A 27,347-nucleotide genomic window follows, 5' to 3' on the forward strand; every position below is an offset into this window, starting at 1 on the left:
CGACGAAGCGAGGTCAGGGAGAGTCTAGCGCTGGAAGTGGTGAGAATAAGTGTTGTGATGTCATAATATGATTCAGAATACTGGAAGGTATTTAAGAACAATCTAAGTTGGCAAAAAAATAATCTGGTATTTTTGCAAAAAAAGAATTTTTGTTTGTTTTGCTGACTGTAATAATTTTTAATCAGGATCAACCTGAAGCAACCGATGAATTTGTAACGAACGTGGGTGAGGAATATTACCCCGACGAGAAGGCAGACGAAAACAGAGGCTGTAATTTACAGACAGCCATTTACCAGCACTTTCTACAGTTAATTAAGATAACAGTGAAAATGTTTGGAAACAATCCATTATTTGTTTCCAGCTAAACTTGTCACTATAAAGAACCTGGCAATCGATTATACCGGAATTAAGCCACGTTAATTAGTGCTTTTGCATAATACATGGAACCTGTGCTACTTTACTTAATCATCAAATGTTGGTTTACAGCATAGGTAATAGGCCGAATGCAATGCATGTTTTTATCATTTAGTTTTTGACATAAGTTCAATTCAACCAGCGAACGGATTATTCGCGAACAATGGCCGAATCTGACGTCACAACAGTGGTAAGTGTTCTATTCATACATTATTCAAATATATCAAAACATTCTATTGCGTAAATATGCTTTTACTCGCCCACCTTTAAAACAACACAGCATTCGGTATCATAGAGTGCATTGTTACGTCACACACGTGGGTTTGTGATGACCGGCCCGAGACAAGCGGCGTGGAGGCAATTTCTCCTAGCTGTGTTGAAGGCACTTGGAAGTGCTTGAACGTTTGTGACCAATTGTTAAGTAATGTTTGTAAGATCCTGTGAAATACTTACATATGAAAGTTGACTGGACTCACCAGTTGCTTCAAGTCAATAAAGTCAATACAAAGTAAAATGCACTTTAACTCTGAAGAAAAATGTTAATTTATTCCAAACAGACTTGATATTTATTGCAACAAATCATTTTAACATCAATAAATATCCTCGAAAGTGTAGCTCAACTCTACATAACAAACCATCGGCTGCACATTTAATATATTGAGTTCAAATGTTCTTTTTTGACATCATGTAGTTTGTATATACTGAAACCATCTGTTGTAAAGCAGGGCGGAAGAGTTTGGTTGGTGAATGGTTCAAACGCAGACGAATGGACGCCGGCTGTGGTTGTTGAATGCGACGGTGTGGAGGTTGTGTACAAGACTGACTATGGAGAGGTAGGCGGTACTATAAAAAAGCCTGAAGCAATGTTTCGTTCGTTATGTTGAATAAATTTATTGTGGTATTTTTGTAAATGAACTTGGGTCGTCATGGCACCAACAGAAGGGACAAAATGGGGTCGCGTGTTTAATGTGTTTATGTTGAAATAACTGTACAGTACTTTACTGGTTTAAAATTTTAAGTTAACCGTAAGTTTATGTGGAACAAGCACTTCCGCAACCGCCGTGACCGCAAACAAGTCCTTTGCGAACCACAACGTACATAACTTACAACCCAACAGTTCCACAAAAACCAACCAGCACTCACCAGACACTTGTTGTCGTTACTGTTTGCTGAGCGGCTGTGACTCAGCGTGGCTTCCTTTGACGCAATTCTGTACCTTGGTTCTTGTTTACGTTTCGGACCGATCGCATCCCTAACAAGTCGGCGATCGCAATGTTTCTCTCGTGTCTGCGCTACAGCCCTGCTGATGACCAAACATTTCTTAAATCACGTGTCTTTACCCACTTGTAAACCGGGCCATGAGTCATTATTGCAACTCGCTACAGAAAGGACGCCTTAACCTCATGATGTATTGATGTATTGATATTCGGAAAAACGGCCTTCGGTTGATCTATGGTTAAGTTTATCTGGCGCGCCTTGAAGATCGGTTGAGCGTGAAAATAATGCCTGCGTTTAACCGGTCAATGTTGCACGAAAAGTTGTGGTCACCTGGCTTAAACCACGAAGCAGGCATTAAACCTTGCTTTAACTAACTTTAGTTTGTTACAAATGCATTGGAAATTCCTGAGAAACATTTACAACATTCTCGTGGCAATCACGTGTTTCTCGGTTGAAAGAGTGGGAGGTATTTTACTTCCTCCTATAATACAGGTAGTTACAGTTCTTCTTGCCATGTGAGTTTGACATTTGCCGAAACTTACTAATGCTTGCCAAACATTTGCGAGCCGTTTGTAAGGGCGATGTCCTGAATATGTTGACAAAGAAAGTTCATTGAACAACAATTTGTGACGAAAATATTTTCAAACATTGAAAATCAGCTCCCTTGCCATTTTCAAACCGATGGCGTACCCAAGTTGTCATGCGTGCCTTACGATGTTGTGCACCCTGTCCTAACTGTTATGCCACAAAATATGTAGCTGTGGAAGTAACCGATATATAGTACCGGCCGGCCTAGCAACCCTAGCACAAACCTTCACCGCTCCGTTGTAAAAAAGACTGAAAGTTTTGGGCAGACTTCATGGCTTTGGGCAGTTTCTTTTCACTGTAGTACAGGAGTAATAATCACAATCGAGAGGTTTTCTTTGGGGCAAAACCAAGGTCGTGGAAAGTTTTGCCGCCTGTCTAATACGTTGCTCTCATCCGCCATTCGAAAAGATACGTGCGAAAGTGACGTCACAAAACTGATAACTTGGCGTTTTTAAAGGGAATGCAGAATCGTTTGCGTATTATTGGATTGGTAGAAGATGAATGGTTCTACTGCTGGGGAAAAATTGTTTTCTTTGCCAAAAAAGGTGACATTTTCAGCGTCACGCACAGAGCTTGTGTATTTCCTGCAACTTAGCTTCCCTGAAAGCTTTAATGCCGCTCAAACTTACTCTGTTCTCCTGCACAATTTCTCAATGCTTTCGATTTACACAAGATTTCAATGCCCTTAGTTGAAGCCATTGTTGTGAGTTTTGCGTTGAAACGTTTCCTGATACTTAGCGACTTGAAACACCGGTGAAAGGATTTTGGCTCCCGTCGTTTTGTACGTCACAATGGATGTAGAACTCCTCATTCATTTCAGGACAAGGAGCTTTGCTGAAACAAAAAATTCCCGGTTTAACGGCAGCAGGCAACGATCTCAAGGCTGATTCACGAGGAAATTATCTTTTTTATGGACTCATTACTTGATGAATTGATCCATCCCCATGTCTTTTAAATTTTCTACAAAACATATTTTTATTTTGTTCCATACTTGCAGTTGAACCGACATATTGGTGTTTAACCACGAGCTAAATGCCTTTAGTTGATAAACTATCTTTACTGTCTCTATATCAGTGGTTCCCAACCTTTTGTGGATGGTGACCCCCTATATTGATTTAAACTAACTTGCGACCCCCACCATTTTTTTTCCAACAGCAATATCAATCAAAGTGCATTTTACAGTATATCATTTATTGGCAATCACTTTGCTCCATAAGACGGCTGACTTGCAACTTCATAGCCACGTTTGAAATCCGTGGTTGAGTATTTGACAACGCTAAAATCTGAAAACTACCTCCCAAGTCAAATCTCTGACGTTTCAAACCGGCTTCATGACGTTTGAAGAATTCCTAATCTTTTTTTCACGTGTTGGGGGTGCATGGTGTGTAAATGGCGGTTTAATTTAGACGGCTTGATTCAGCACTGCACCACGTTGCACAAGACACACGGAGGCTTTTCAGTGCAAGTGCAGATGTAAATTCAAACTTCAAATATTCTTCAACATATTTACGCTTCTTCTCCATGACCAGAGTTAAAGAAAAACACTGCACCTTGATATCTCACTGCTACTTACAACTGAACGCCCTAAACTGCTTTTGATACTTTCATTGTTGATGACAATAATTGCTGTGATGTTTCAATGACAATGCCTGTGCACAATGTTGGTGGCACATAGCCTACTGCTTATCGTCCCTGACAAGACAAAGCGATAGTAGGCCCAACTAGTTGTAGCCTACCGGTATGTGTTGTAACAAGTTATGAAAACATCACATATATGTCGCGACCCACAGATAGCCTTCCCGCGACCCCCTTAGGGGTCGCGACCCCCAGGTTGGGAACCACTGCTCTATATGAACCATGGGCGGAAAAAAATACCCCCTGCAAACAGGGTGTACACACTGTTTCAACTTGTAAGGTCTTATAAGTGCAGCTGTTGACTGTGGCCAACGAATCGACGTTGACCGAAAGGTACCACAAAGTGGAAATCTGTGTGCCTGCTAGTGTAAAAGCTTGCGCAGTGCCACAGTCAATAAGCTGCACTGCCTAAATTAAAGTGTAAACATTACATGCTTGTTGCAATAGTAACATGACCTGCGGTCAGCTTAATTGGGAACTACAGTATACAAATGCATGTGATCAAGGGTATTTTGTGGATGTTTTAAAAAAAACTGTTGGATTTATTTTAGGAACAACGAAAGTGGGTTTCGGAGGTAACTGGGTCTGATGTGAAGCCGATGAATGGAGTCAACGATGGAGTCCCGGACATGGCGAAACTCTCCGAGTTGAACCAAGCTACTATTCTATGCAATCTGAACACCAGATATCAGAAGAACGACATTTACGTAAGAGCTTACGTTTTTACAAACAAGATGTGTTTATAATTTGTACCTTGGGTGGGGTTTGATTGAGAGTGATTTGGTTTTGCATTTGGGCTGAAAATGATCGCGATTATTGTCGCAAAAGTTGATTTGTGCGACCGACAGAATTGCCTTCGTTGAGTCTCCACACCCTTAGTTCCTCATATCTTAATTGCAGTGAATAATTTGCGCCTGTGTTTCCTGCGCTTCAACCCGATTGTGATAAAATGAATGTTCGCTCTGCAACACAAAAACATAACATTTTAAACGTTATTAAAGTTTCATAAAATTATCCACCCGGTGTTAATCGCACTTACTTTGCATAAAAATTTAAATAAAAATTTACATAAAACACGCATTAATTTTGGCGCACTGAATGAACGTAAAAGTTTATGCCGAGTAAAAAGGGTTTGGTTCTCGGTTAAGGTTTTGTTGTGGTTTCGGATGTGTGTGATTGTGTTGGAATATTTCGGTGGAAGTCGAGGATCTTTGTCTGTGGATGCAAAAGTACAAAGGGTTTTGTCAACCTGAGGTTTTGGTTTTGTTTTCCCCGAGACATTTGGTTATATGATGTATGTTAATAGCCGAAAACTAATTTTAACTTTAATCGTTGGGTTGTTCGTTCAACGTCTGTTTCACATTTTATGTAAACAACGACTTGGGTGTTTATCGATTTGTTTCAACACAAAACACAAATCACGAACGGATTAACCTCGAGAACCGCCAGCGTTACGAACAATTTGTTGCAATATTTTCGCGTGAACGAACGCTCAAGTCACGTGATCACTTTTCACACGTCAGTTAAGCTATCAATTCCACACATTAACGTCACCGAATGCGCAACACACGAACCTTGACAGATTGACGTAGCCCGGGGAAGGGTTTACGCGCACTTACCTCATATAATTACCTGGGAAGTGGAACCGTCTTTAACACCACACATTTGAAGACGCATTTTCAAACGACCCATCTTATGTAATTAACGATGCTGCGTTAAAGCTTCTGAGTAATCAGAATTTTTTCCCTAGTTTGAAGTGATTTAATTGATTTGCTGAGACGATGCCCCAACAAATCGGTTGAAATTGATTCAGTGTTTCTGCGAACATCACTCAGACATAACACGATTCACGCCAAAGCTTCACAACATAAACGGACGAATATCAAAGCAAATTATTGACCATGCAAAAGCGAAAAACCTCAACCTTCGTATAATGCTGAACCCGCTCATTGTTTTTGTACCACTTTCATATTAGGGGTTTCCATCATTTTAATAACCGAAAGCAGCCGTGCTCGAATCATTAAATCCTGTGTTACGTCATCAGTGATGACGTATAAACCTTGTTGCGCAGACCTACATCGGTTCAATCCTAATCTCTGTGAACCCTTACAAACGCCTCCGACCTCTACTCCGACGATGTTCTGGCGAAATACAAAAACAAGGACCTTGGAGAGGAACCTCCACACGTGTACGCTGTATCCAATGAGTGCTACACGTGCATGTGGAAGAGGGAGGAAAATCAGTGTGTGCTCATCAGGTGGGTGGACTTGAATCCCATGAGAACAAGTAAAACATCAGGAGGTTTGTTAACGATCTATAGGAAATGTCAGCCCTGGGGTTGTTTCGGTTGAAAATGGTTTGAACATTTATGTGAGGTCGTTGGGGGCAAACTTTTATAAAGAAACGAATCGTTTTTTTTATGCATATCCCGTCTCATACTCATGTCGATAGTTTGAAAAGTTTGAAAACGCGTTACCTCCGCTCCCCTGGGTCCGGATTTAAATCCAATCCACATCACCACAGAACGTCATGCGATTATTTCCATTATAAGCAGATTTAAACGAAAGATTTTTTCCCGGAACCCGGTTTCCACCCCACAAGCGCATGGTGCATATTTGGCGCCGAATCATGTTTAGCATTTTCCGGTAATGTGTGACGTGGCAAATTAGCTGACCTTTGATTGGCTTAACAGTTGCCATGGCAACAGGTCACGACTGAGTTTAGTTTGGTGTTTGAACAAAAATTTTAAAATTGGATGATTTGGAGATTAGCGCTAAACATGGACATGCGTGTATTTAAACACTTGATGTGAACGCACGGCGTGTTTCGGGGAAAGGTTTTGGTTAATTGCAATTAAATAAGGTTTAAAGATTGATTTCTATGTTGTATTTCCCTCAACAACCACAGGCGTAACTCAAACGAACGTTTAAACAGAATCCTGTTTAAAACATTTTGGAAATCTTATCTATTGTAATCGAACGCAAGCGAATTGTTTTGGAAATCTTCAAATTAAGTTGACGGACGAGTTGCTGGGACTGCAACTCAAATTTTCCTGCTTTTAGTGTAAACACTTTTTCGTTATCGCTCCTGTTCATCCTAAAATTGTAACCGAGCACTTGTCTGTGACGGCGTAAACTGACAAATTGTTCCCTGCTCATCAAGTACAGCAGAAAGTGACTCGCTAATTGACGTTAATACGGTTACTATGACAACCGAGGGACACTTGCGAAAGGAACCAACATTTTACCACGGCTGAAAACTTTTTGGAAACACTGTTGCGTGGCCTGTGTTGTTGCATTCAACTCGTATCGTTACAAACACGTGTTATTATTCTTGTCTTTCGTTGTTACTGAAACAACGTTGACAAACGTAACAATATGCTGACGTCAGACGTGACGTCAAATTTACGTGGTTCTGTTTTTTAATTGCTTCAGGAATTATGAGAGTTCATTGACAGTTTTTTGGCCGTTTCGCCTCATGTTGTATTCTTTTGAGATTGGACCGAAGGAACTCGATTCCAACAACATTTCAAATTTCTCTGTATCTCGGTCTTCGTGACGAAAGTGCGTCAGTGCCGGGTATTCCCCCATTATCTTCTGTGCCAAATTTCGGGGAAATTTGAGTAAAGGAAAAGCAACAGAATTTTCCAAATGCCATATGAATGTTAGGATTCTTCAGTGCGAATTCGTTGCCTTCGAATCACTTTTTGCACCAAAGTTTTGCTGAATGTGCGTGTATTTATTTATTGCAATAACGCAATGCAATGTAATGACTTGTTCGCGACAATTGACAGCTTGGTGTCGCGGCGCCTTCCTCGCCCTTGTGTAAACTCCACCAAACATGACCATATACATGTAGCCCAAAGGCCCAATAATAACCCCTGATATCGGTATAACCTGAGATAACCCCGAAACAATATTTTTCAACCTTTTGTGTGACCTTTAATAACCCGAATATTTTATTCAGCGGAGAAAGTGGAGCTGGAAAGACGGAAACGACCAAATTCATGCTCAGTTATCTCTCCCACGTCAGCCGAGCTTCCAGCAAGACAGAGTGAGTTTAACCTATGACGTCACGGCATGTGGAAATTTATGAATGGGGAAACTGGCAGTAGGTTTTCAATGGCGTTTGATCCCGAATGCCTGGGGTGCTTGGTCTATATGAGTTGTCGGCGCATGAATTTTTCCGATAACTAATCTGTGAAAGTTGTGTCTTCCAACGTACAAGATTGTGGGACAATAAAAATTCTGCTTCGAGCTTTTGGTTATAAGTAAAAATTATCTAAACCGTTGTAACCGGGCATGAGGTTTCACTAAATCATCGCTCAAAGAACGATTGACCTTTCGTGACCCCTGCCGTCTCAAACCCTGTTCCATTTTTTTTCCCAACAGACCATCAAAGGACAACGGGCGTTCGATCGAGCAGTCCATTCTTGAAAGCAGTCCATTACTCGAGGCTCTCGGGAACGCGAAAACCGTGTACAACAATAATTCGAGTCGGTTCGGAAAGTTTATCCAGCTTCTCTTCAGTGAGGCTGGCCAGATCAAAGGGGCTCGGATAACTGATTGTATCCTTCTGTGTCTATATGGGACTGCGCTGATATTGTTAGGGACTTGGGTTGATATGTTGGGATTAAAGGATCTAGGCCTGGTTACCTCGGTTAAAGTCGGTATCAAAGGTGGTCGAATAATCTTATCAATGGTTGTAGGCCAACCTTAGCATAAATACATCCGGTTGGAACTCAAATAGTCTCTAATATTGTAAGAGACTCAATGCCTTTCTTGCTGGTTCGTATTTACCAAGATGGCTGATAACCGTCTGTCGGCACCTCCCTGTCTGTACCAAAACCAGGGACATTTTGCACTTTTTTAAATCGGAAACACCGCTGGCGAACTTGGAAAGTTTCAATGTTTCACCCCCAGCGAACAACTATCTGGCGACCATGTTGTTGTTTATTACATCACTATAGCTTAAGCAGTTTCTTGTCGCACCAATTTGGAAGGTTTTTCCAATATATAGTTTTTTGTAAATTGCTTTCACTTATGTCCGTGCTCTGGGTTGTTGCCTGGCTCGTCTAAAGTCGCCAGTCTTGGTTGGAAAACCCCCTATAATACCAACATTATGAACGTCACCATTGTCACCTGGCAAGGATAAAGTCGCCGTAAAAAACATTTCATGTAATTTAAAATGGAACAAAACTATGTATTTATCGCCCCTTAACCCCCTGTGATGTCCGCGAACCCCAGATCTCCTTGAGAAGGTAAGGTTTTCAGAGTTTTAAAATATTATAGAAAGACATTGTAATATTTTATATTTATTTGAAAATATTTTGAAACCAATTCAGTTCAATCGTGCAAAATACATAAGGCGTATGATGTATAAGACCGATGACGAGGTCTTCATATTTACATAAAATTATAAAAAAACACTCCAATTATTTTGATATCGTTAGTGGTTTTGTTCGACCGCAGAAATTTATTCGAAGTTAAATTAACACTTATCTCGTGCTGCAACACCCTAACGTTTGTCACGGCTCGCTCTCGTTTATCGACGCCGACGAACTTTTATAACTGAAACGTGACGTTATAGTATTGTGCTTACGTCATCACAGCATAGAGTCGTCCGTCAGAACCCCGGAGAGAGGAATTATCACATTTTTTATCAACTCGTCCGCGGTCTTTCTCAAGATGAAAAAGGTGAGGCTGCTTTGCATGAAATAACTAAAAACACGAAATAATCTCGTGATATCTCGATGGATTGTTTTTAATGTATGACGTCATGTTTATGCCGAACGAACGGTTAAGGCAACAATTAAACAAAAAAAACCTTGGGGTATCTTTGCTGGGACAATTTAACCATTTTGCAAATACTTGCAGACAAGTTGCACTTGGGTGAACCCGCCAACTACCACTATCTCAACCAATCAGGATGCGACTCCGATCCTACCCTCGATGACGTCAAAGACTGGGAGCAATTAGAGGTACTTCCCCTAGATTAGGACTGTTTGAAAACAAATTGTCTAATTTAAGGCGGTTCTTTCTTCGTGTTTGACCATTAGAAAGCACAGATATATATAATACTATTTTCAATGTTTTGCGACTCCTTGTTCTGTGTGGTGAATATATTGACTTATAAACGTGTTTATAAATAAACAAAACGAGAATAACCGACCTGTGCTAATTTTGCAATTCAATTGAAACCACGATCTTGAATTCAAAACGAATTGACACCTCGGATCAAATCCTTTCTGAATTAGAAGCCGCAAGGCTTTATATATCCACAAACACCAGTAATGCAAATTCGCAACAGAATAAACTAAACCCGATACTTGCGGAAATCACGTGACAAGGATCAAATCTTTCAATTGTCCTCCCGCGTAATTTGAAACCTGTTTTTTTCCTGAAACCGTTTCGTCATTCCGTGGCCGTAGACCACGTGCTGGTCCCTTTACTAAAATACGTGTTTTTTAATTCATATAACAAGAGAAAAAAATGTTGCTCGGTATTCCGATCAAAATGTCTGCTTTGTGGATACTTTTGCGTGCAAAATTACTGATTTCCAAGCAATGTTCCAAGCATTCTTCACAAAGTTTATGTTGATTTGTGAATAAATCTGGTCATGTGACTTTGAGTCGCACAAAGCTTTGATTTCGCATGTATTTCCATCAAAAAAACCGTCACAGTTAACATCACTAATGCACCAGAAGTAGGCAACAAATTGTTTTAATCCAAATCAGTTCGAAAGCAAGTCCTGGGTTATACTTTATTACCGAATGTAAATTGTGCTTTTACATCACTTACAAAATATATGTTTTGAATATCGTTCGTAGATAACAATATAAGCCTCGGTGTAAAAAGAATCGTGAGGTCGAACTTCCCCAGCAAGTTGCAACTTATTTCGTGTCGACCTTATTTGATCGCTTTTCATTCACACGCTATCTCTAGTTCGGAAATGATGACGTCACAATACCACGCCGGACGTGACAAGGCCTAAATGTTTTCGTGCCAGTTTGTTACGTCACAGTGATGAATTATCGTTAAATTTTTATTGTTTGGAGTTGGGGACATTTGATGCGATGAACTTTCGAGCCAGCGCTGTTTTAAAACTCGGAATCATGAATTGCTGAACTGTTGCAAATGCAGGCTTTGCCATGGATGGTTTTCACGACCCGAAAAGCTACATATTTTCATAAGAACAAATATCAACCCCTTAACTTTCCCTTCTTCGTGTTTAGCAAGCGCTCAAAACGATTGGTTTCAAAGACGGCCAACAGCAGGACATGAAAAGTGTGCTTGCTGGGATTCTCCAACTTGGCAATGTTGCTTTTGCCAACGCTGGTGGTGCCCAAGTCGTTGATGTGGACGGTAAGTCTTTCTTTCTTGTATGTCTTATACAATTACACATGTATAACTAATTGGTCAGTACCCAACATTTCAACATAGTGTTACACGGGTATCAGTGCTTTAATAATTTGTATCACAAAGTTTATCTATAAGCATTGGTGTTTATCCTGCCTTTGTTGGTGACCCCGATGTTCGACCAAATTTAACCACGGACGTAAACACTTGGTTTCTTTCTTTGTTCTCTGCTCCTTATTTATTCCTTGGGCGTTTGCCTTCTCTCAATCACGTCTTTCGAAATTTAACGATGGTCGGATATCTTTGATTTTGTACGTTTTAACCTAGACCACTCAACTCAAGCAATCCGTTTCCTTGCTTGTTTTAAGTTTAGTTTCCTATTATGTAAACTACTTTCGTTTCCTCCACTTTGTAACATAGGAAAAGCGTTTCTTCCACCGGATATCTTGCCAGGTAAACGTATTGCTGGTTGTAGGCTGTAGCTGTCTGTAGATGGAATCATCCGCATGCTTTTAATTAACTCCCAAGTTAGCCAACACTAATTTGCAACAACATGTAGAATGTGCACTAAATCCGATCACCGCAACTAATATTCCCGTGAGTAGGATCCAGGAGGTTTAGTTTGTCTTGCAATGAAGCATTTGTGGTGACAACTTCGCGATAAACATAACTAAAACGAAAAATATTGTTCGCTGGATGGAAAAGCCAAACAATAAACCTTTTCGTGTTGTTTTGAATGTTTCATATTTTAATTTTTAGAGTTGAATCTTCTGCAAAAACAATTTATGTAAAATAAGCATGGGGTCCTGTAGTTATCACGTTAAATCAAATACCTCACCACGGTATGTTGTATTCAGACTCAAGTGCATGCTCGGTAAAACGTTCACATCTAATGGTTTGTGTCTTATCTAATATCACGGCCACAAGCATGTGTAGTTGTTTGTGTGTAGACAACTTTGTGTGGTTCATTTAGAAGTAATGTAAACAGATCTTGGATTTCTGCCTACTTTGTGGTAAAAGCTTGCTGTGAAAACTGTGAGTCATTTAATTCTTAACGTAGCGAGAATAAAGATTCAATAATATGTGCTGTGGAAAGTCGTGCACTTTGCGTGTGTTGCGCAGATCCAGTGTAAAGTAATACAGACTCCCATAGCTTTCATATTCAGGAACTTACATTTTGTCCCTGCAGTTGTTGAGAGAACGTCCAAGTTGCTCGGGATCGACAGTGAGAGGTTGGAGGCGGTGATGAAAGAGAGGACGATGAAGTTGAGAGGTGAAAACATAACCTCACCGCAAAGCGTGGATCAGGTAGATGAGACAAGCACAAGGTCATGGTGACCTTGCAGTGGAAACCACTCAAATTCGTATCCAAACTAGACTTTCTGTACAACGTAATCACGTTCAAACGCACGGTCGGAAAACGATTTTTCTTTTTAGCTCGGCACTTGTGGTGTTGTGTATACAAACTGTCCAAATGTTTGTGTAAATCTGTCTTGCGTCATTAAAGCTTTGAACAGTCCTGACCCGGTTACTCAGCACTTGCGGATCTACGTAAGCATGAGTCAGCAATTCGTTCCCACAGTCACGCGTCAACATTTGAACAAGAATAAATATCATATTCAGCTCAAACGCCAACGTTTTAAAGAGTTACACGTCTATATATTCATACTACGTTAATGAGAAGCTCCAAAAAATGCACAAAATTTTCTTTGTATTACATCCTGTGCAACTATAGTCGAACCCATGAAATACTATATTCCTTGTCTCTGATTGGCAGGCCTGCGACTCACGTGACTCCCTTTCTATGGCGCTCTACTCCCAATTATTCCGTTGGATAATCTCGAAGGTGAATCACCGCATCAAGGGACCGGACGACTTCCATTTCATCGGAATTCTCGATATTTTCGGTTTTGAGAACTTCTCGGTAACGAAGTTGCTTTGATTGTATGAAGAAAAAGTCCTTGTATAAAATGTTTTTATTGCAACCGAAGTTACGTCTGCCATCCGGCGAGGGTTGCCACAAGAACAGTTCCTTTAAACTAACAATACATGTCAGCTAGAGTTACACTGCAGTTGCTATAATTGCTCAAAAACCAGCAGCGTTTCTATCAATGTTGATTAAAGTCGAATTTACAAACGTTTTTTTTACATTTTTGAAGCCCAGAAACGTGGACATGTAAGTTTGTTTTGCTAAAGGGTTGCTTGGTTACAGTTATTTCTAATTCAAGATATACATTATTTGTTCTTGTTGCATCAATGTATTGTGTGAGAAAGTACTGAAATCTTTGCAATCATTCAGTCACCTTCTATCGCCGGGTCTACATGTGTTGTTTTCAGGTGAATCGTTTCGAGCAATTCTGCATCAACTTTGCAAACGAAAAACTACAGGAATTTTTTAACCGGCACATTTTCAGCTTGGAACAAATCGAATACAACAAGTGAGTCTTCGTAAAACATCACTTACTGCATTGGACAGCACAAATTAATGTAACAAAAAATGGAAACCATGCAATCTTCCCATTCCCCTCCACTTGTTATTTAGATTAATTAAGGACCTAAAAAACCTTTTCTGTATTTTTTTTCTCTACATTTTTCACTTTTTCGCCTGTATTTTATATCTTCGGTCGTGGTAATATCTGTGGGGAATAACTTTTCGCTTTATCTTAACATACCACGTTGGGACTCGAACCCATGCTATCCTGCACACGAACCCTAGTAAATTTGTTAACTTATTTGTGTTTTTTTTGTGATTTCAATCCCAACCATTTTATAATCGTTTTTAACTACACCGGGATTCGAACCCAGGATATCCTGGCCTGGAATCCCGATCAGGTTCCTACTGGTATATGAGTCGGGCGCTTGACCAATGTTGCCACCATTTCACAATCTTCCACTTTACAGGGAAGGTATAGACTGGTGCGACGTCCAGTGGTCAGATAACAGTGAGTGTCTCGACCTGGTGGAGAAAAACCTCGGTTTGATGTCACTTATTAACGAGGAGAGTAGATTTCCGAAAGGAACGGACAAATCCCTGCTGCAGAAACTCCACAACCAACATGCGGTAAGTAAAAACATATTTTTCACCCTACTTTGTTACGTCACAACTTCCTTAACAACTCGGTATTTCGAGTTTAAAGCACTAGTGTCCGCTTTGTTACGTCACAACTTTAACTATGTTTTTTTTCGCAGAAAAATCCCTTCTACGTGAAACCTCGAGTGACCGGAAACCAGTTCGGGATTCGACATTACGCTGGGGAGGTAAGGGTTGAGGCTGGGTTGAGGCTGGGTTGAGGTTGGGTTTAGGCTGGGTTGAAGTTGGATTAAGGCTAGGTTGAGATTGGGTATTCCCAAACCATTTTGCTTTATGCGTTCGTGGGCGATGGCTAACTTAATATTGCAGGTTCTCTACAATATCGATGGCTTCCTGGAGAAAAACCGCGATACATTTCGTGATGATTTACTCGGCTTGTTGAAGGATTCCAGGTTTATATTTTAACTAATTTAATTATCTAAAAAAAAACTCGTGACATTATTTTTCATAGCTGTGATCTTATCTACGACATGTTTGAGAAAGTTCGGGGAACTTCGGAAGACTCCGGGAAAGGTCGGAAAAAGCAGTCAGCCGTAACAGCAAGTGGCCACTTTAAAGTAAGTTCTCTTTCTACAGTTGAAGTTAATTTGGATTTTCCATACATTTAACAATTTGACAGAAATCCCTCCACGCTTTAATGGAAAGACTTTCATCTGCAAGTCCGTTCTTCGTGAGATGCGTGAAACCAAATGTGGAGAAGGTGATTACTTGTAAAATGTTCACAATGTATAAAATGCATATGTGGGTACCTAGTTACATAAATAATTAACTTTTGTTATTTTTCCTGTGTTGCGCAGGAACAAGGAAATTTAATGCACATAATATACGCAAATAAACATAAATATTAACAATCACAATCCCGTTCAAAAGCAACAAAAATATCAGCAGAAGTCGCCGCGATCAGAAAGTTTGTAACAAACTTGTTATTCACCACTAGGTGGCGGAGAACTTCAACCCCGGGGTCGTTCTAAACCAACTTCGTTATTCGGGAATGTTGGAAACTGTGAGAGTGAGGAAGGCTGGCTTTCCGGTCAGGCGGTTGTACAAAGACTTTCTTGACAGGTGGGTCACGTGACTATCTAGAACTGGTCTGTGATCCAGGTCTGTGATTGGTTGTTGCTTTCACGCGACATGGATCTAGTAATAACTAAAAATTCATGTGTAGAAATTTCCTCCACTTTCGACCATTTAAAATGTGCATGTTGGACCACAAATCATGCATTAAGTCACACCAGTCTCTGTCGCTTAACTGCTAAATGTTTTGACCATTAAGATACGGAATGATTTGCGCTCTGTCGTCATCCAACGAACCACGTGATCACAGCAAGGAAGTTTTGAACTTGGTTGACCCCGAAGGGACGAATTGGAGACTCGGAAATACAAAGGTGGGATTTGAACAAGATCCATTCTTCACAGGTGTAAAGTATTTGCCGTCTTGGTTTAAGTCACGAACTGCTGGCAGATCTTTCACTCAAGGGTCTAATGCGAAAACCCTGCGTAACCGCGCAATTGCCTCGAACAATGTTTACATTCTGTGTTATTTTTATTGATAAGAAATAATGACGTAACGTTGGATGTTTTAACTCTGCAGGCGTTCATGAAGGAAATTCTCGAACAAAAGTTGGAAAAGGCGCGATTTGAAAAGGTGTCACGTGCCGCTATTATCATCCAATCAGTGATGAGAGCTGTAGCGGCGCGAAAATACTTTCTTCGCCTGAAGAAGAACATCGTACACACACAACGATTCGTGCGAGTAAGCAATTTGTATGATTTCTGTGGGTTCAAGTATCGCGATCGAATGCATGCCAATATTATGGAACAACAACGACACCAAGTGGCGTAAAATATTACTTGGCCTAACGCGAAACACAGTGAGGTTTTTTTAATTGTCTGGGAGTCCCCAAAGTAAAAGAAGTAAATACCAACGTTTCTTACTATGGTTAACGTTATCAATTTATTTGTTCTGTTCTCGTGTGCCTGTCGCACAAAAAGTTTACAGACAAATTCAGTGCCTTCATATCTTTTGTGAAACCCTAGTTTTTGGGGGGTCTGTATAAAAACTTGTTTGTTATTTTCCCGCCATTATTCAGGGGTTTGTTGCGCGGAGGAAGTTCAAACGAGTTCACAAGGCGATCATCACAATGCAGAAATTCGAGAGAGGAAGGAAAGCAAGAAAATTATTCAAACTTCTTCTCGCAGAAAAACGAGAGAGGGAGAGAAAAAGGGCGGAGGCGACGATCGTCTTCCAGAAATACACGAGAGGGCGGGCAGCCCGGAAGATGTTTAAGGTAGGATGTTGCTGTTTTTGGATGGTTTCAATGCTGTTGGTAGTTTTAGCACAGGAGTACACAACCCATGCATGTCATATTAGTTGTCACATGCCAAACATTTGCGTGACCTCTTTTCAGTGATTGATGCTTGCTGGCAAGGAAACTTGACGCAACATTGTTGGACAAACATACTATCAATAAACACACTTGGAGTTTACGATTTTCTACTTAAAATACTAAATACACCCAAAGCACTGTCACTTTGTGTAAAAAGTCATTGTGTGCATTTGATGATACGATTTCCATGGCAACCTTCATATTTACACCTTCCCATTATTTAGATCCTGCTTGAGAAACACAGACAACTCAAGGCTCTTAAGGAACAAATGGAAAGGGAGAGGAAACAGAGGGAGGAACAGGTTTGTCCGTCCCTTACTTTCCTTTTACCCCCCAGCTTTATAAATTTAAAGGTCACAATAACATTGTGTAAGAATCCTGGAACAGAACGGTTTCCTCCACTTTTATGAATTTCCACATAAATTGTTTGGCTAATATTTAAAGTTTGACTTTGTGTTTGCAATAAGTTTGTTGAGGTTTCAAAAGTTGGGCGAATTGTTCTCAAAAATTAGGTTTTTTGAATAAACTAAGACAAGAAAATGGTTTCTGTAGGCACGCTTGGAACGGGAGAGACTCGCGAGGGAGGAAGAAGAAAAAAGGCGAAGAGAGAAACAGGAACAAGAGGTGGTAAAAAAAACCTTAAAATTTTCTGATTTCCTTGCATAGAAGGAAAAGTTACCTTTCCTGTGTTGATTGTTTGAAGAAACCCAGACACCAAATTGCTTTAAATCTCAACAATCTGATTTTTGCAGTGGAAATACTGAAAAGATTTATTTTAGCAATTGGTTGACATGTTTGTACAAGTAACACGAAAAGTGCAATATTTTCTGTGTGGTAATCATTCCCACAATCCTTGGTCACTCTCTGATTATCTGGTGAAATTTCCCCTTTCCAGATGGCGAGAGAGGCTGAAATGGCCAGGGAAGCGACGGAGAACGGATTGGAGGAGGACGCTGAGGGTCTTCCTTCACCCCCACCGCCCCCACCTTGTGAAAAAATGTACAGCCCACGCAAATCCATGGATGGCGAACACGTGGGTGCTTGTGTGTGCTACGTATACGTTTTTGTGAAACAAATCTTGTTCTTTTAAACAAAATACTTGCTTTTTGGGTTGGTTACTTTCTAACACTTGGAACTTTTAATTTAATTGTTTCTTGGTTTCCGCCAGCAAGAGATTCAAATCATATTTCTATTGTAAAAAAACAACTCGCCTATCTCTTCGGGCAGGAATCGGCTCTTGCGTCACTCGACGCCGTCATAGATTCCGCTGACGTAGACAGTGCTTACTCAACCGTAAACAAGAGGATGCTCTCATCCGGTGGAGAGGAGGAGCTTGATGATGCGGAACGGGAGGAGATGGAGAGGATCTTCCAACTTGAACTTGAGATCGCGCAGATGCATCGACGAAGCGAGGCCAGGGAGAGTTTTGCGCTGGAAGTGGTGAGAATAAGTGTTGTGATGTCATAATATGATTCAGAATACTGGAAGGTATTTAAGAACAATCTAAGTTGGCAAAAAAATAATCTGGTATTTTTACAAAAAAAGAATTTTTGTTTGTTTTGCTGACTCTAATAATTTTTAATCAGGATCAACCTGAAGCAACCGATGAATTTGTAACGAACGTGGGTGAGGAATATTACCCCGACGAGAAGGCAGACGAAAACAGAGGAATGGACATTCTACAGGTTACAAATATAAGTTGTTTGCGTGCAAACAACACTGTGAATGTTATTAGGATTTTATTTTGTCCATACTAACAATTCAATCCGGCTCGATTGTTTAATGGTGGTTGCTATTTTTAAATTCACTAACAAATGATTTTGCGTAACCCGAGATCATTCTTATCAGTTGTAATTCCGATAATCAATCCGATGACGTCATCCTCGTTACGTAGCAAGTCAGCTTGTATTAGGTCTGAAATCATCTTAAAATAATTTACCGTTTAAATTATAATTGGTCTATAGTTTAATGGCGTTTACTGATTGATTTTAAATTGCCCCCGAGTGCGTAATATTGTGATTTATGCAACGCATAAGCGAGTTACTCGCAACCACAAAGCAAAGTTCGGGGTGCTGGCGATACTATGGACAAAAAAGAAGGTTTTTTAAACATTTTGTTGCTCCAGGATTTGGGTTTTGAAGATTTTGAAAGCCAAGTGGACGCAATGATGCATAACACATCGTATGACGTCGATCAAATGAATGTACGATATTTGTTTTTGTTTTAAGCTGATTTGCACGTTGTTTTGTAACAGTTACCTGAGTGGCGACGAGTCACATTGTAAGTTTCCGAGACGGGGAAGAGGTTGTGGTTATATTGTTTATGTTTGCAGGGAAGTATTCTCGCACTGGGTGACAATTAGTAAACAACAATATGGCAGTCGTTTTATTTATGCTAAGAGCAAACGATTTGATATTATTTTATTAAAACGTAACTCTGCAGTTGCCTGTGTGCGTTTTTCTTTTGCTACAAACAGACAAGGGTTTTGATTCTTGATTATTTAAAGTTAATTTTTGTCGTTTCTCAACTAACAACAAGTGTAAAAGGTTAATTTCAACCTTACATGGAAAAAGTTAGTAAACAAATATTTCCCCGACCCACAGAACACACAGGATGGAATTGTTCCAGATGACGAGGAGAATTACGAAGCGGAAGACATTAAAACGTCTGATATGGACGACGGTAAGTGTTTAAACGCTTTGTTTTAAAATTTCGCAGTTTTGACACGGGGTGCTATTACTTCTATGGCAAAGTAGTGACGACATCATGTGATTTGTCGTGACGTCATCAATGTTTTTGTATTGAATTGATGGGTTGAACTATTGCTGGTGTTTTCAATCAAACTTGTTGATAATTAAACATTATTCATGGGTGTTTACCCACTATAGAGAGTTATTACACTGATTCGTCGTTTGATGACGTCGATGATGACGACATGAGTGACGATGGAACGTCCACTAGTGGCGGTATGGAGGTCGCAGAGAAGTGGAGTCCCAACGTATACTTTCATTCCTACCTCGACGTGAAGGTTAGACGGAATAATATGTTGGACTGAGATTTCCACCTTCGTAGATCCCAGTCTTCACAACTCGCATTCGTCCAATATGTTCTCACGGCGCACTGAAATTTCGTGACGTTTTAAGGATGTAATAGTAATACAGTTGTTGATATTGATCAGTTCGCTTGTTACGTATCACATTGATCAGTGCAACAACTAAATGGCTCAGTTTGTTATGGAAATAAAATTCAACTCCACGTAAGTTGGCCAACAACATTTAAGCAACAAACTAGCAAACGTCACACCAACCTCTGCCACTGTGAAGATTGGTTGATATTTGAAAACACATCATTGCACAACCTTACAACCTGTTATAGGGTGGCCTCATGAGCCAGTGGAAGAGACGGTGGTGCGTCCTGAGTAACAGCACTTTCATGATCTTCAGAAGCAAACAGGATAGTTTAAAGTGCGGCTGGCTGTTTAAGAAAGCTGACAGTGGCAAAGGAACTCTGAGAGGAACTCTCCCAAGGAAGAATTGGCAGAAAAGGTTGGTGGTCGGCGATGTATTTCATATTATATTTCCGTTGTTAGTTCTACGTAGCAGTTAAGTTACACGAAGCTTGAACACTAAACAAGGTACAACAACAAAACACTAAACAAGGTACAACAACAAAACACTAAACAAGGTACAACAACAAATAACCAAATCCAGATGGTTCACGCTGCGCAACCAGGAGTTGAAGTTTTACGATAACGACGAAGAGAACGCCAAGTGTCGGGGGACGATCGACCTCAGTCAAATATCCGACGTAACTGACGTCACAGAGAAAGAGAATGGCATTGACATCATTATGACGTCATCAAAAGTGCACCACCTTTCGGCGGAATCGAGCGAGGAGGCGGGGGAATGGTACAGGTGAGTTTAAACCAGAATCGCCAACGTTTGGTAAAAAGTCTTTGGATGCAGTGCGGACTTTCACTGAAAATACTGTGAAATGTTATTGAGTGGAACTTTTTTTCCGCAGCATGTTGATGAAGATTGTATCGAGCACGGAGAAAGAGATAGCAAACATGGAAAGCGAGTTCGCAAACCCGAAGAACGCTCTGATGACGGTCGACGGTCAAACCGTTACCCAGGCAACCGCAACATCTGTGTCAGGTGACTCTCGTGTATTTGAGCAAGTTGTCAGTTTCTCTTGAGGAAAAGACGTTACAATATAAATAGGCTTTAGGGGTTCTGGCACTGATTTTAATCTCAGGAATCGGATACATTATGGATGCTACATTAGAACCAATTACTCCTATCGTGGCATCGTGGCGACAAGATGTGAATAATATTAAGTGGTTTGTGACTGCAGGAAAGTCGAACACGTTCACTGTGACGACATCGCAACGTGTTTACACTTTCGCGAGTGATTCGGGGGAGGAAATGCATCACTGGATCACTTTACTCAATGAGAGCAAGAACACAGCAAGTTCTGGCGACTCGGTACGTGTTAAACAGACAGAAACCAAATCCCATTTGACTTCAGGTTTTATAATGATTGCTTCACAATTGGTCACAAATCAAAACGACAAAGTGAATTTTTAGAAAAATTACACAATAAGTTTTGTCAAGAAAATAAAAGTCAGTAACACTTTCTTTTATAACTCAATACATATTTTCTTGGTGGTAAGAGAACTCTTCATGCTCGCCCACAATCTCAAATATTGTTAATACACTTTCAGGGTGGCCAGGATTCTTTCATACAGCAAGGTTGGTTGCTTAAAACATCTTACGAGAAGCAGAAAGTGAGTCACCAACGTCGGTGGTTTGTTCTGAAACCAAACGCGATCGAATATTTCAAGAACAGCAACCGCGATGCCCAGAAGATCGGGTCGATGGGACTCAACAGTCTCTGTGTTGTCACCTCACCGGACGAGAACGTCTTTGTAAGTCCCTGGTGCATGTAGGAGTAAAAGTGAGCTTTCGTGTGTTTACTAGAGATGAACACTTGTTAATCGAACCTCGCTGTGAGATCCTGTATAGCTGGACGATTCCGTCTCACCATGAAAAACACGTAACACTTAAAATCATAAAACGAATGTAATAAAGTTTAATAATATGTATGTTGCCTACACAAAAAGCACTTGTTTAAACATGATCAGTCTGGTATAACACAAGGGAAATATACGTTGATTCCTTTAAGCATGTGATTTTTTGTGTAATATTACTGAACATTGACCGGCAGCTGTAGTTTTGATCCACACTTTCTATACTAGAAGTTACGCCACCTCTATTTCACTACAGACGCAGACAGGTTTGTGGGAGATTGTGGTGTACGGGAGGAAGCACACCCTCCGACTCAGCACGGAGGTAGAGGAAGACGCGAACATCTGGAGCAGTGAGATCCAGGCTATGATAGATGGACAACCTCTGATTATCACCAAAACAAAGATCCTAATGGACAAGATCAAGGTACAGAAGTGTAGAATTGAAACTGAGCTTATTGCTTGGAGTAATCTGCTTTCAGGGCAACTGCTTCGATCTAATATGTCGGTGATGTGTCTGGTGATTATCTTGCCACTTAGGTAGCCAGGCGAAAAGCTTATTGCATTGAAATTACCTGCTTAAAAAACACATCAGGAAATATTATTACAATGTTGTTAACAAAACGACTCTGCCCAAAGCATTTCAAACTTTCACTTATATTTAGCATGTTGCCCATAGTGTATGAAAATATGACTAAAAATTTGTGTATGTTGCAACAGCGTTCAGATGACAATGAAAAGGAGATCGACTTAATCTACAAAAGGAACCCAATCTTCAGGCAATCAAGCGAACCTTTAAGATCCCCTTTGCTATCCCTTCCATACGAACAGGTGACCCAGCAATTATTACAACTATCCGTCCCAGAATCCAATGCTAACGCAAACTTAATAGTGCTGCAAGTATCCATGTGGTTGTCATAAAACCACGATGACGTCAACATCATCTTACCCGAACTATCTGTGACGTAACATTGCTCATATTGTTGTGTTGCTTACGAACCAAGTTGATTATTCAAAAAAAATATGAAAGTATTGGTTTCGCTACTTAGAAAAAAAAGGTATAGAAATCATAATCAACCGATGTTTGCTCATAGGTGCCCTCTCGTGACGACCACTACACGTTGAGGGACGAGGCTGTGAGGATTTTTAACGTCCTCCTTCAAATGGAAGAACGGACTTTTCAGAACATTGAGGAGGAAGCGAAATCACTCCAGGTAAAAAAACTGAAAAAATTGTTTTTAAATTTTGCTTTTTGATATTTCTCGAATTCCCGCCTGTAATTGAGTTCCTCCCCTATATATTTGCACATTTTATGACGTTTGTCAGGTAATTGTGGATCTTTCTTTGCAATGAGTGGGGAATAATGTTCACATATCACAATTTATATCAAAGTTTTACTTGACGTCAATCAGCATTCAAAACAGACAATCAAAAAGCATTGCGACACCGTCCAGCCAACAAACTATCTATCTGTTCGTTTCAGGCGATCATGCGAGTGTGCCACGGCTCCAAGCTATTCCAGGACGAGCTTTATCTCCAATTAATCAAACAAACCGCCATCTACACCCTCCAACTCACCACAGACGAGCAAATGTGTGACCAGCTTCATGTGACGTCATGTCCGCATTACTGGCATCTCATAGCTTGTATGTGTTGCGCGTACCACCCATCACGTCCTGTGCTGTCTTACCTGAAGCTGCATCTAAAGAGGTATGACGTCACCAAAGTGTGTAAATAACTTGGTTATCCAATGTAGAGTTCGCGGAACCCTTAACACAAAAGGTTTACTGAATTTGGGGGTTCTTGGTTAAGTTAAACAATCGTTCTAGGTTTCGCAGACGAAAATTTTGTGAATATCTGATCTGAGCGCTAATTCTAAAACATCTCTAATCCCACTTTTGTTGGAAAACCAGAATTTATTGCTTGCCTCAATGCTTTGTATTTCCAGTGAATTTGAAACGAAATGCTCGTTTAATAAGAGATAAGCCAAGAAATATCTTAAGCTTTCACGCCCACCGACGATTTTGCCGGGCAAAACTGGTGGGGCGTGCGCCACTGAGAAGCACTTGCTACTAAGCAGTAGTTTTGCATTACAGCGGGTCGGGTTATCTTACCTCACGCTGTTGACTGCACACAAATGTGCCATAAGATGCCTGGGAATCTGTACAGTAATGATTATTCGGGGATCCTTTTCACCGTTTGTTTATTAACATCCGTTATCAGGGTACAAGAGCGATTTCCTGGTACTCTTGGTGGAGCTTATGCCGAGTTCGGTGAAAATGCGCTGAGTCAGCAGACGTCACGTCGACGTGAGATGGTTCCTTCCATTGCTGAGATTTGTGCTGTGCTGGAGATGAGGGACCTGGTCACTGTGATTAACTGCTATGGTGGCGCAACATGCGAAATCTACATTAACTCTTTCACCACTGCTGGAAAGGCAAGTAGAGCATTGCTGCAAATTGTAATGTCGAACACTCGGAAGTATTTCTTGTATAATTTTGAATTGTATTTTCTTCTGATGATCTGGTTTTGTTGGTTGGTGGCAAACATGCTTCTTTTTCAATATTTGTTATTAAATTATGTTCTGCATTTTTATGTGTTCAGAAGCGTTTCGTTGTTTTAGTTACAAAATATTTTTACTTTAAATTAGAGGAGTTACTTTAGACAGTTTACGTCCAACTTTGGTGTTCAGGTTGTCCAGAAACTCCAGCATGGAATGAACGTGGAAGGGAATAAGAACACGTTCGCATTATTCGAACACAAGGGCGATGTTGACAGAGCGATTGAACCAAACACTTTCCTCGCTGATATCGTTGCAAAGTTCGAACAGTAAGTTGCCGTTCGAACTTTTTTACTTGATTTGAGAAGTCTAGTTACAAATTCGTTGCAAGTAATTGGTCACACAGCTCAAAGAAGAAAATAAAAATATTATCGTACAAAAGTAGATTTTCGCATCATGTAATTTAACCCTTTCTCATGTAACGCGAAACATTCGAATTTAAACAGAACAAACTCGGAATCACAAACGAATCCGGATAGTGGCGGTAAGGATTCGGAATGGGTATTCTACTTCAAACTTTACTGTGTGTTCGATCCGATTGATGCACGGGAAGACTCAATCGAATATCACTTCGTTTACGAAGACGTGAGTCGGGAGTTTCTCTGTTTCCATTCAGTGATTTTAGTTTTTTTGATTGAAAACTTGCCTCGGTTGATTCTGTCGTCATGGTAACCTAGCATCCAACGCGGATTTCACGGAGCCGTAGAATTCCTTACATGAGCTACTGGAAACCTTAAATCGTCTGGGTTCCTTCTCAACTCAAATAACTTTGACGAAAAAATTTCGGGAAACACTGACCTTGAGTGCTTGACTTAACATAAATATTTTACTCATTTTTGTATTTTGTATTTTCTAAACGCAGGAGTTTCCAATGCAGAAAATAAATTTCATACAACCTCTAGCTTTCTTAAAAACATTAACTCAGAACTTCCCTAATGTTGCAGGTCCACGAACAAGTGATACAGGGACTTTACCCTCTATCTGATGACGCATTGAAAGATATCGCAGCTTTAAGGTTGCAATTCGCTGAAGGAAATTACCATCAAATCAATATTGAGTAAGTTTATTTAAGTGGAGCCGAAACTTTATCTTCATTGCTTCGTTCCGTTTAACCAACAAAAAGCATAAAAATATAAAACTGCCAATGGATTTTCAAGACTTCTTTTGCGAATACAAAACATGGATTTCATTTTCCAGTGCTGACATTGGCAAATATTATCCAATCAACAAGTTGATGGCCGCTTACGAGATCACAAACGAAAACGAAGACTTCTACTTCAAACGAACCGATTCTTTCTCGAATGAATTAAATGCAAACTCAATGCCAGCCAAGAAACGTTCTGTGAGTAAAGGTTTTTATTCGGTCTCAATTTGATTTTTTCGATAATTAAGACGTTCTCATAAATTACGTAAAATTTCAAACTCGCCACGTAGATCTCCCCCTCTTCGAACACATCCTTTCATACCATGCTAGTTATCCGATCCCATGGGGGCCTGACTCGATAAACTGTGGTTTCATCGGTGCCCATGCCATTTTATTCCGCATATTTATTGTTCACACGCGTTCAAGTCGTTTTTGTTCAAAAGAAAATTGAGTTATATTTGGACGTTGGCATCAACCGCGCATGAATCGTATTCCACAACTAATCGTCATTCTTTAAATCAGCTCGTATATTGATAGTTAGTAAAACAACAAAGGATTTTAATTTGTGGACGAAGCTAATTGAGGCCGAAACGTTAAAATTGAACAAATCGTTTTTGTCAACGAAGAGTTTCGTCAGATTTTAATTCTTTCAGGGGTCGAGTCTTTTCAACACGTTCCGGAAGAGAGGGATGAAGAAGGTGAAGGAGGAAGGTGAGAGCGGTGAGATGAAGAGGACTCTCTTCCTGGAGGAACTGCAGGATGTCAAATCAAACGTCCTGGATAGATGGAGGAGATTGAGAGGAATGCCGCAAGAAGACGCCGTGGTCAGTATCACAATAATCTCACTAAACAATAAGACTGGAGTTTTGTGTTATTGGATGTCGGTGCATCTCTGCCCGTGGTTGATATTTATTGGCATTGTATTTGGCTGCTTGATGTTTAAATATTATTCGCATAATTTTATGTTCAGCATATTTCGCGTTCTCTTCATTCCGTCTAATTCATTTTATCTCAACAATTTGTTTCAGGCTGAATATGTTAACCTTGCACGTCGGTGGCCCGGATACGGATCCTACTTGTTTAAAGTTGAAAATCACGACGCGCAGTTCGGTCAAACCCTTCTCACTCTGGCGATATCGGCGCAGGGAGCAACTGTGTTCAAACGAGGTCACTCACAGTCCCTGGATCATTTCTCATATGAAAAGTAAGTTTGATCGAACACAATGGTTCGTTTTCAACGCGGGAAGACACGAAACTTGTAGGAGTTATTGGCTCTCAACGTTTCTGCTTATCGGTCTTATGAATATAATGCAGTTTATTTTACGAAACATAAACTTACCATAACCATAGTAGTGGGGTAACGTGGAGTCCATATTTCCCTGCAGTTTATTTGGCGTCAGAAAACAAAATTGTTGGTAAACTACGGCCCAAATGTTTGATTCGGTCAAATGCCCACTTACAAATCAAGTTTTCAAATAGAGTCTCGGGTTTGCTGCGGCCGGTTTCGAATTCGGCTCTGACGTTTTAAAAGTCTCAGAACCACTGTTCCAAACAATTAAACAAGATTTTGCAGCTACATTCCTTGAGTTGAACATGTTATTGTGTCTTCCTCTCAGGATCCAGTCTTTCGGAGCGGGATCTGCGAATGTTTTCAGACTTCAGACCGAGTCAAGAGGGGACATTTCCTTCACCGCAGAACAAGTTAACGAGATTGTGAAACTCATGCGAGCTTACGTCACCGCCCTCTTCCGCCGAAAGCATTGAAAGTTGACACCGAGCACTTTTATTGCGTTCAGATTTTAACGAAACTTTAGCATTTGTCGTTCTAGCCACAAACTTGAATGTTAAGATCAGGGGTTTTCCACAGGGTCACCATATGGACCACAGCGATCTATATCAATGGCTTCCACATTACCACACAAT

General features: G+C 40.4%; 1 protein-coding gene and 1 pseudogene across 1 annotated transcript in view; one reads left to right on the forward strand and one right to left on the reverse strand.

The window, feature by feature from the left end:
* LOC145905483 (unconventional myosin-X-like) lies at positions 1-27,188 on the forward strand (annotated as a pseudogene).
* LOC145907417 (uncharacterized) overlaps positions 1-27,347 on the reverse strand; it is a 116,766-nt gene that overhangs the window by 32,849 nt on the left and 56,570 nt on the right. The gene's annotated exons all lie outside the window — the stretch shown is intronic.

This window comes from Ascidia mentula, chromosome 6 (assembly GCF_947561715.1).
Source record: "Ascidia mentula chromosome 6, kaAscMent1.1, whole genome shotgun sequence".
Taxonomy (NCBI): Eukaryota; Metazoa; Chordata; class Ascidiacea; order Phlebobranchia; family Ascidiidae; genus Ascidia; species Ascidia mentula.